We start from the raw sequence: 10,683 nt of genomic DNA, 5'->3' as shown, positions 1-10,683 counted from the left end.
TCCATCCATTTGGCTAGGAATTTCATAAATTCATTCTTTTTAATAGCTGAGTAGTACTCCATTGTGTAAATGTACCATAATTTCTGTATCCATTCCTGCCTTCCTTATGTAGGTACTTGGAGGAAGCCTCACAGATGCACACAGATCTTCAAAAACGGACAACCACCCACATCTCACTCATGTTTTCTCTTTCTGCTTTTTCCTGGCTTGGACCATGATCTGAAGCCCTTCCTGATGCACAAGCTTCAGGTGCATGGTATAAAAAGCTGCCATCTCCCAACCAGGGCACCATTTCTCAATGTGCCCAGAGTACTGCACCAGCCAGAACATAGTGGGATCCACCTAGAGCTGGACAGAGCAAAGTGGTCCCAAGACTCTAAAGCAGCTCCACAGTGCCCACAGCAGGTCAACATGTCTGCACTTCTGACTTCACCTCCTAGCTCCACACTCACTCTCATGGGGCCAGACAGTAGCATCAGTCATAGCTTTTGTCCTGGTCTATGTTCCCTCCTGTAGCCTCTTATGGCAGCAACCTAGAAAAACCAAGTCTCCTTGCACATTAATGGAGGCAAGCAGGTCCTGAGGAAACAATGAGTGATGACCATAGTGTGAGCCCTGATCATCCATTAGAACACTTTATTACAGGGAATTAAACTAGAACATACATGTGATACTCCATAAATTCCTTCCCATATCTAACCACTGGTGACCCTGGAGAGCAAACTAGTTACTTTACTAAATCTAATAACTGCTGATTCCCCACTGCTGAGTCTCCACATATGCTGTCATATTGACCCTCATGGAAGTCAAGGCTAAGCTGTGTGCCCTACGTTGTAATGATGCTTCTTGTATGTATTACTTTTCTCTGTTGTCCATCCTCAGAAAGCAAGATGTAGTCTCTGTGTACCTGAGCCAAACTTCAAAATGGAATCAGCTTCTCCCCTCTCCCTTCTAAATGCCACACTAGAAACATGTTAGTAATTACAAAGGGTGGAAAGCCCTCCTTTGACAATGGTGGTGGCTGGCGCCTTCTATGCTTCCTCCTCTATAGATGTTCCAGTTTCACTACTATCCTGTGAGACAGATATTGCTAAGACCAGAGACGTGGTGCAAAGAAGAGTTAGATACTGCCCAAGGCCAAAGCAATAGATGCAGACATTCAGACTCGGGGCCACCAGGTGACACTGACCCCTCTAGGAAGGTAACAACCAGATCACATCTAGGTGGCCAAGCATTTCTAAGTTACATACCCTGCCAGGACCATCTTTTTTTGGGGGGGTTGTGACCACACATGCTCTGCACACAGGTAGGGAGTGTTGCCATGCTGAACTGAGCGCTTGCCAGCTGTCCTGGACACATCCCAGAGCAGCAGCTGGTCATAAACTGTAGAAAATGAATAGCAACCAAACTGCCTGGACACAGAGCACAAATGAAAGAAGCAGAAATGCTAGTGGGAGAGCTGTCCTGTTGGATTTCCCACAGCTGTGAAAGTGAGCCAACAAGCCCCTTCCAGAATGTTGAAATCACAGCAGAAGTGATGGAAAGTTCAGAATCCTTGTCAGAGCCCATTAAGGTGGCCATCTTAGGCAGCAAATGGTGGCTTCATGGAATGTCTGCTGTAATTGGAAGATTTATCCATTGTTTGGTTGCTTATGGACATACACCACACACCCCTCACACCACACATCCCTCACATATATACATACATTCTCTCTTTCTCTCTCTCTCTCTCTCTCTCTCTCTCTCTCTCTCTCTCTCTCTCTCTCTCTCTCTCAACAGGAAGAATCTAGTTGGCCTATAGAAAACTTTCACACAGGATGTCTCCTCAGATGCTAATGATGAGCTACACATCATCAGGCTTGAGGTTAACACAGGAGCTATTTGATAACCATTTTGGGAATGCTAGATTAAGTAAAGCCAACTGTACCCCACCTGTAGGCTTTTATTTTTCAAAACCTACTTTAAAAAGGTTTCTTAAACAATTAGACCTCCCTTATAACACACTGTCCAAAGGTAGGGGAGGAAACTGGCTAATGGGACAAAGGGGAAGTGGACCTGTTTAGAAATCATCCCTTGGGGTGATTCCAATCTTCATCCTCTGCAATCCAGTCCACTAGCAAAACACCAAACATGAACCAGCAGGAGCAGCTCAATCCAGAAAAAACAAACAAACAAACAAACAAAAAAAAAAAAAAAAAAAAAAAACGGAGGGGGATCCACTGATCAGCAGGAGTCTGCTTAAGTAGCAAGAAGCAGCCAGAATACCAAGTTCTTTGGTGCAATTCTTTCTACAAAGTCATAACAAGTGAGGGTCAACGAAGAAAGCAAGGTGAACCAATGCAATAGCATAGTCAGTAAAGACCAGAATCAGCAAAGCCCAACAAAGACCAGCAAGGTGAACCAATGCCACAGCGTCATCACTATCTGTTAGGCTATACTTAGACTCTTTCCAAACATACACGTCCTCTCATATAGCATCCACTCCAGCAAGACATCACATGCCCTTTTACCAGACAGCTTCCAGAAAAATACTACATGTCTGTTCTCAACAAAACATCCGCTTATGAGTCTGCTTCAGCAAAACATCCTCCAATAAGACAGATTCCAGGAAAACATCACATGACACAGTTGAGTCTCCAATGAAACCAGAACTTCCCATGTCACCACCAAACTCTACAGGGCCTAGAATGCATTCATATAGCAATGAGTCTCCAAGAGAATAACAGAACAGAATTACCAAATTGCCTTCCCTGCAGTGCCATGTGGGACACACAGGTGGCTACTGTCTTGCATGAGCTCCAATCTTTCTCTCCCCAACATTTCTAGATGTTGAGACCTCTCCCTGAAGACTCCACCCAGCTCAAGCCTGCAGCCTACCTAATCAGGGAAGGATAACATCAATAATGCTAGGGAGCCTTGAGAAAGCTACCGGAGTAGCTAAGTAGCACCCAACTCCCTGGGCACTCTGGCTCACACTTCTCTCTGTCTACAGTTTGGCTTCATCAGCATAGCCAGATTCCTCTTGTCCAGGTTCCCTACCAAGCACTTGATTTCTGTGCTGGACCTTAACCTGACTCTATCTGGAAGACTCCTGACCTTTATTCTTTCTCGTCACTCCTCCCAGAGACAGTATTCTACCCCCAGACCCTCAGTCCCTTCCTGGAACTTTCTGCAGCCTGAATGTTCACTGGAATGCTGCCACCTTTATCCCTTAGGTGGTGAGGAGTATTGGGCCATCCTGTGATGTTATGCTGGTTGGGTAGTATGGAAGCCATTCTGATGGCTTAGATTTGGGAAGAGAAGCAACATATTACATGCAGTCAATAGTTTTGAATTCCATAGACCATTATGACTTCAGAAACAGTCTTTGGGAGATTTTATAATGTTGGCAATGGAAATAATAATATATGCCTGCCGTCAATCTGTGCAAAATGTTGCATTTTTCTTTTCCTGAGATAGGGCCTTATGTATCCCAGGCTGGCCTTGAACTCATTGTATAGCTGAAGATGATTTGATCCTTCTACCTTTACCTCGCAGGTGATAAGATCACAGGCATGCACTACCACACCTAATTCATGTAGTGTTGGGGATCGAACCCAGGTATTCAAGCATTCTAGGCAAGTACTACCAACTGAGCTGTACCTCAAGCCCTAGAAATTATATCTTGATACCAAAAAGGGAGGACAATATTAGCATTTGAGGGAAAATGTGAGTTCTATGGGAAAATATACACATTTCCCTATTTTACCAGTAGCCCATAGAAACTGCTTGTGTGTTAGTGCTAATCCAGTGCCTGGAATATTAGAACCGTTACCCTTGCAGGGTGACAGAGGTCCCCCTTAACGTTCTGTGCCTCTACTCATCTTTTACCAGCCAGACATCTGACAGCCCAGATTCTTAGATGGCACCTCCTTCAGTGAAAACAAACCCATCTCCCTAAGCTGTGTACATCTCAGTCTCAGTTCTTCCCTCACCTCCCTTGGAATGTGTGACACTCGTGCCAGAGTCTCCTTTATATTTATGGACTGTTGAAGAAAAGAACTCCCAAAGAGAAAGGGGGTATGTGTACAGCAGAGGTCTCCCCTAGCTTCCTAACTCCCAGATTTGCTCCAAGGGAAATGAACCAGAAGATGACTGAGCAAACAAGATTTGCTCATCCACTCACAGGTGGGACTCCTGAGCTAAGGAAGCCCCAAAGCCTTGTGGGACATGAGAAAACCTGGATAAACAAGGAGTGCTCTCAAAGCATAGCACCTGCCATGGACACAGCTAGGTTCCAGTGCCTATATAAGGTTCAGAGAGAACATGCCTAAGAAGCCTCAGCCGTCCCTTGTCTTCTCCAAGAATGGAAGCAAACCAACCTTCCTCTGGGACCACCAGTCCTAGAGCACAGCTGTCTGTGAATTATGTGTTCATGGCTCTTGATAGACCTGACTAGAGTGGAATAATTCCAGTGAAGCTAGATAGTTAACTCTTGTTTGTTTGTTTGTTTGTTTGTTTGTTTGTTTGTTTGAGACAGGGTTTCTCTGTTTAGCTCTGACTGTCCTAGAATTTGCTCTGTAGACCAGGCTGGCCTCAAACTCAGAGAGATCTGCCTCCCTCTACCTCCCAAGTGCTTGGTTGAAAGGACATCCACCACTAATGTCTGGCTAGACCTGTATTTCTTATTCATTAATTCAAAATGGATAAGACCTTCATATAAGACTTGAAACTCATAAACTACTAGGGTAAAACACATGAAGACACGGGCAAAGGCAAGGACTTTTTGAACAGGATTCAACGGCACAGAAAATAATCCCCAAAACATAAAATGGGGAGCTTCTGCATGGCAAAGAAAGCAATCAGCAGTGTGAAAAGATAATCTACATAATGGGGAGAGAAATCTTTTTCAACTACAACTCAGACAGACAGTTACTACACATAATAAATAAAAAGCTACAAAATTTAAACAACAGAAAAACATCACCCAATCCATAAATTGGGTAATGAACTAGACAGACCATTCTGAAAAGTAGAAATGTGAATGGCATAAATTCTTGAAAACTATTCCACATCCTTGGCCATCAGAGGAACACAAATTGAAACAGTTTTGAGATTCCATCCCCAATCAAAATGACTCTCACAGAAAAATCGCTTGGACAAAGGCAGATGCAGATGCAGTAAAGGAGGAACACTGTTCTTTGCTGGTGAGAATTTAAACTAGAATGTCCATTATGGAAGTCAATGTGCAGATTTCACAAAAGGCTGATAATAGAACTACCATATGTTCCAGCGAAACCTCTCCTGAAGAGAGATCTGAAGGGGTCTAGGTTAACATGCCACAGAGACATTCATGTTGAATGATTTATAATAGCCAAGAAATCAAACCCACCTAGATGTCTACCAACAGATGAGAGCATAAAGAAATTACAGTCCATTGACATAATGGAACTTCATACAGCCATAAAGAAAAATGAAAACATGACACTTTCAGGAGAATTGGAGGTAACTAGAGGTCATTATGTTGACAGAAACAAGCCAGACTCTAAAAGACAAACACTAACGCTGCATGTTTTCTCTCATATATAGAACCCAAATTTAAAATAATGTGTGGGATCAAGCATCTCTCTCTCTCTCTCTCTCTCTCTCTCTCTCTCTGCTCCTGTCTGTGTGTGTGTGTGTGTGTGTGTGTGTGTGTGTGCAGTGTGTGTGTGTGTGTGTGTGTGCAGTGTGTGTGTGTGTGTGTGTGTGCAGTGTGTGTGTGTGTGTGCGTGTTTTCCATGAAACTAAAATGGGGAAAATGAGGAGGAGGAAGAACTGTTATGGCAGGTGAGAACAGAGAACTGGAATACATGTACTAGGAAAAGAGAAGATGAGGGCTAGCTGGGAGAAGAAAGGAAGCAATCTGGAGATAGGAGAGCATGAGAAGACATGGCAGAGAAAGAATAAAGTATAATACTCAGATTATGAAGACATCATGATGAAACCCAGTTTTTATAGGCTAACTTTATACATTTTTTTTTAAAAAGAAAGGAAGAAAAGTTTGTCCTACCCCTAGATGCCACATTCAGGGCAGCCTGTCCAGCAATAGGGGGGTGGGGGGTGGGAGGCGCTGTCCATCTTCATGAGTCTCATCTTAGTTATTTGTTCTATCACTGTGAAGAAACATCATGACCAAGACAACTTATAGAAAAAAAATCATTTAACTGGGGGCTCATTTACAGTTTCAGAAGGTTGGTCATGGTCATCATGGCAGGGAGCCTGGCAGCAAGCAGGCATGGTGATGGAGAACTAGCTGAAAATGCACACCTGATCTGCAAATTGCAGACCAAGAGAGTGACACTGAGCCAATCATGAGCTTAAAACTCAAAGCCCACCCCCACAGTGACACACTTTCTCCAAAAAAGCCACACCTCCTAAACCTTCCCAAACAGTTCCACTAACTGAGAATCCAGCATGTAACATGAGCCTATGGGGGCCATGCTCATTCAGATTACCACAGGCTCCAAGCACCAGTGACTTCATTCATCCTATGTGTTGAAAGTCAATTCATTTGATATTAAAGGTTCTCAGTGTGTTTCTACTGTTTTTTAATATCTTAATTTACTCTATAACACAGGAGCCTGAACTTTCTCAGGCTCCTTTGACTTGCTAACATCCAGCCATGTTGCTTTTCAATCCCTCTACAGCGCCTTGTGTTCAGTCAGGCCTATCTGTACCCACTTCCTATGCCTCCTCCATCTCTTCATCCTCTACTCATCCTTCAGAACTAATCAAGTAGATCCCTTCCTCAGGGAGCTCTCCCATGATGCCTCAGTCTGGAGCTAGGCTATCCAGTAGAGTGACCATCAGCCGCACACTGCCCTTGAATGCTGGAAACATGGTGAATCTGAACTGAGAAGTGCTGGGAGCACAAAATACAGGTGAGTGGTTTGAAAGCTTGGGTAGACTATAAGAGTATGGAGTATACCACTGAAAATTTGAATACTGGTTAGTGCTAAAATGATAGTATTTTTAGATACTCAAATATATTGCTCCTAATTTCACCTTTCTTTTTACTTTTCTTCATGTTCTACCAGAAATTTAATTTTTACAATTTTATGTGTATGTATCTATATTTATGTGTGATTGTACATGTGTGCCTACAGAAGCCAAAAGAAACAGTGGATGCCCTGGAGCTGAAGTTAAAGATGTTTGTGAGCTTCCTGGTGTGGGTGCTATCACATGAACTCTGGTCTTCAGCAAGATAAGCGAAAACACTCTTAACCTGTGAGCCACTTCTCCGGTCCCAGGATTTTTCAAATGTCGCCTATTGCTTGTATTCTGACTTACAGTACATGTCTGTGTTTATGCTGGTCTAGAACAGATCACCTTGAAACTTGCTTTGATGAAACCTTGCATTCTTGTCTCCCCAGCCTTTGTCATGCTTTATAATTCAGCATTTCCACTCAGCATAGACTCCAGAGGACATGAGGCATGTTACTTTTGCTTCCTTCTGCACTCTCTGCTGGCCACATAGTCCATGAAATACAATAAAAGCATATAATAAATACACTTAACATGTGACAAACTGTCTAACATGTCAGAGGTATGAAATAGTTGCTGGAGCAACCAAGTGAAAGAATATATGATTACTACCTGGCACATAGAAGACACTCAGTAAAAAGGTTTCTCCTCCCTCATTGTCTCTAAATATAAGGTAGTAGTAAGCTCTGGCAATGGCCATATAAGCAGAAGTATACTGCACTTGCTTAGTCCTTGGCAGACTGTACCCTTAAAGTGTGTGCTGTACCTAAATGCACGTGCACACACAGATGTATACACTAACTACCCATGCCATTGAACTATACCATCTGCTTTGGTAATACACGCAAGCCAGGAGCTGGACTGAACTGAATGCATTTCCATAATTTGGATCCATATCAGAGACATGTGATCCTCAAATACAAAAGCAACTGTGTCACATCACAAGGACAGTTTCCATGCCACTGTCTCCAAGAGTGGAGCTAGGGACATATGAACATTTGTTCCTAATTAACAACAACAACAAAAATCTGTCTCATTTATTCTTACCAACAAATCCAAACCTCAGCTCCTAAGGTGCTACCTGTCATGTTTCGTTTGAGAAGGGCATCACTACATCTCCATGGTACCCAGGACACACTCCGGGTCTCTGTGTTGCATACAAAATGGCAACTCCCGTCCATCATACATTAATGAAGTAGTAAGTCAAAGAACAGGCTGTTTAAAGACTTGATAATAACCCAATACCAGTCAGATCATGGACCAAATGAGTTGAAATCTAGAGTGTCTCCACTAAGCTGCAGTGGTGAAAGAATCCAAATCTGGAACTGCCAATCAACGACTCCTGCGGAGACTTATCCATAGGCCCTGACTTCAGAATCTGGAACAGGAAACCAGATGTTGTCTTGTCTTTTCCCCTTCCCACCCACTCCCTAAAGCAGGTTCAATAGCCATGTTCTTTGGGGCTACGAAAGCCAAAGCCCTCACAAAGCCTCCATCATTTGACATGCCTACAGATAGTGCCTGTTCTCTGTCCCCCTTGTATGTGCTTAAACTCTGAAGCACATGAAACTCAACACCCACAGGCCTTTTGGTTCACTCTCCTCTTTCCCACCCATAGTCACAGTTCACTCACGATAAGATTCAGCCTCACACAGTAGGGTTGTCACCAATAGGCTTCCTAAAGTTTTCTTAATTTTTTTATTTTTTGTTTATTTTACAGGTATGGGTATTTAAGGCTGCATGGATATCCATACACCACATTGTGCAGTGCCCTTGGAGGTCAGAAGAGGGCATCCAATTCCCTGGAACTGGACTTACAGACAGTTGTGAGCTGTCATATGGGTGCTGGAGATGAAACTTGGATCCTCTGGAAGAGGAGCCAGTGCTCTTAATCACTGAACCATCTCTCCAGCACTGCCTGGGTCTTTGTTTGGGTTTGGTTTGGTTGGTTGTTTGGTCTGTCTCTTTCTTTCTTTCTTTCTTTCTTTCTTTCTTTCTTTCTTTCTTTCTTTCTTTCTTTGTCTTGCTGGGTTCTGATGGAAATGTGAATATGCTGCCGGCTGCTTCATCAGTAGTGGCAATTCCAGGCCCTCAAGTGGCAAGAGCCTATGGGGTATGCTAAGAGACCTAGAGGCTTATAGCTCTTAGTCCCAAGAACAAGAGGCTTATAGTTCTAAGTTCGAAAGGTCAAGGACTTACAGCTCTAGGTTTTCAGGTCAGCCTGCCTTGCTCATCCAGGTCCCCACACTTACCGATGGCCCGTGGTACAGTAGCAGCAGGCAGTGACCCGTCCACTTTCAGCAGCAGCTGCTGTCCTAGTTCTCAGCTAGTGCTTTGGTTCCTGTGACTGGGGCCCAGAGTCTGCAGCCTCAGCTCCTCATGGACCTCTGCCTTCCCCAGACTTGGTTTTCCCCACCTCTTGTTGTTCACATTGTCTCAGCTGCCTCTCCTTCCTGCAGCTGCTGCTAATGGGCCCTCTCTGGAGGTCTTCAGTTACCATCTTTCTTCTGCTTCTCTTCCTGCTCCTGCTCCTGCTGCTGCTACAACCACTGCTTCTTGCTGCCACCACCACTGCCACCATTACCATCACCAGTCCTACCACTGTCACCACCGCCTCCGCCACTGCCACCACCACTGCTACCACTGCCACTACAGTGATGTCATTCATTCACAGAGGAAAAATAAAGACATAAAACTAACATTCTCACCAGCGTTTAATGGTGGCTAACATTATTCATCAATGCTTAGCAGTGTTTAATTCCTATACAAATATCTTAGGGAAAAACAGATCCCTCTAGTGTAGTGGCTCTCAACACTTTGAGGGTTGGTGGTCACTTAAGACCATTTTCATATCAGATATTTGCATTACAATTCATAACAGTGGCAAAATTACAGTTATGAAGTAAAAGCAAAATAATTTTGTGGTTGGGGCTCACCCCAACATGAAGAACTGTATTAAAGGGCTGTAACATTAGGAAAGTTGAGAACCACTGCTCTGATGATAATTCAGAGGGCCTGAGATGCTATAAATGCCTATATACATAGTGATTCTGGCTTTCTGGATCATACTCTTCACTGCAACTGACCAGTTTTGCTTTTATAGCAGGAAAGCAGTCTCAGTTAATATGTAATGAGAGTATAGTAGTTGTTAACAAAACTTTATTTACAAAACCAAGTAACAGATAAGATTTGGTCAACTGGGTTTGCCCTGAGAAGAATGAATACAAATTAAGTTGGCATCTAGAACTTTAGTTACTAAATGGGCTAGCTTGGGATGAGGTGGGTGGAATAGAGTGGTGTAGACAGAAGAGGCTAGGAGGCAATGGGGGCAATGGATAGGCTAGAATGGAATATATGGGGATTACCCCCATGGAGAAACAACCATTGTTTTATTAATATTAATATACACACACACACACCAATAATGTATCAATGTCAGTCAAAAAAAAAATCCTAGCATGGATGAGGGAACCATCCAAAGCCACGCCCCTAGCAGCAGAGAGTTATTGGTGGTTAATGGCTACTGAGAAAGCAAGAGTCAATTTCCTCTGAGAACATGGTCACAGAAAGGTCACCAGTGGATGGCCCAGGCTGGCTCATTCTGCCTCAGTCTCCTGGGTGACAGAATTACAGATGTGTACCACGATACTTGGCTCTCTACTTTGTTTTATGTTTGGA

General features: G+C 43.5%; 1 pseudogene; it reads left to right on the top strand.

Annotated features, from left to right (window-relative positions):
• Positions 1-9,698, top strand: part of LOC110298046 — an 84,587-nt pseudogene extending 74,889 nt beyond the window's left edge.
• Positions 9,699-10,683: the final 985 nt, after the last annotated feature.

Source organism: Mus caroli, chromosome 7 (assembly GCF_900094665.2).
Source record: "Mus caroli chromosome 7, CAROLI_EIJ_v1.1, whole genome shotgun sequence".
In the NCBI taxonomy this organism is placed as follows: Eukaryota; Metazoa; Chordata; class Mammalia; order Rodentia; family Muridae; genus Mus; species Mus caroli.
Note: the sequence above shows the minus strand (reverse complement) of the source record. Positions and strands in the feature narration are given on the sequence as shown.